We start from the raw sequence: 661 nt of genomic DNA, 5'->3' as shown, positions 1-661 counted from the left end.
AACTAATTGTTTTCTCGCTTAAGCCACAAATGCCTCAAAAATGGATGTGCCCTCGCTGGAGCGAGACAGCTCTCGCTCGAGCGAGAGGGCTCCATACAGACATGACTTCTTTTTAAGTCGTCTGAACGATAACTCTCATATATACGAGAGCCTAATGACATATTTGCCATCAAGAAGTTATAAAGATAAATAACTATATGAAATTCTTGAAAGTAATAAAAGTAAGGAATTGTTTTGTTAAAGGCAATAGCTCTAGCTTGGGTGTGAAGTGTATTTACCATTGGGAAAGACCGTGACTAAGATGATTGAACCCGGTACCTGAAATCGAAAAACTTATACAAGTACCTTTCTTCTTGCGCATATTTAGGGCAAGGTTTCCGACTGTGATGTCGTGATTAGGGCGATGCCCAAAAAAAAAAGGATTACATGATACCACGCAGCGAGGTCGTCTGACGGTAAAAGGCTTGGCCATGTGGCCGTCTAGGATGATTCAGCGATGGTTCGTAGTGGTAGGGATGTTATTCCTCTATTTACGTGTTGACGTAAGATCGGGTCCCACGGGAAGCATTCCTCTGGGAGATATCTTAGGTTGGACCGATCATATAAAATAATGATTAAAAGATTTAATCGACTAACCTCGGTTAGTGTGCATACTCATTAT

Source organism: Lupinus angustifolius, chromosome LG15 (genome assembly GCF_001865875.1).
Source record: "Lupinus angustifolius cultivar Tanjil chromosome LG15, LupAngTanjil_v1.0, whole genome shotgun sequence".
Taxonomy (NCBI): Eukaryota; Viridiplantae; Streptophyta; class Magnoliopsida; order Fabales; family Fabaceae; genus Lupinus; species Lupinus angustifolius.
Note: the sequence above shows the minus strand (reverse complement) of the source record.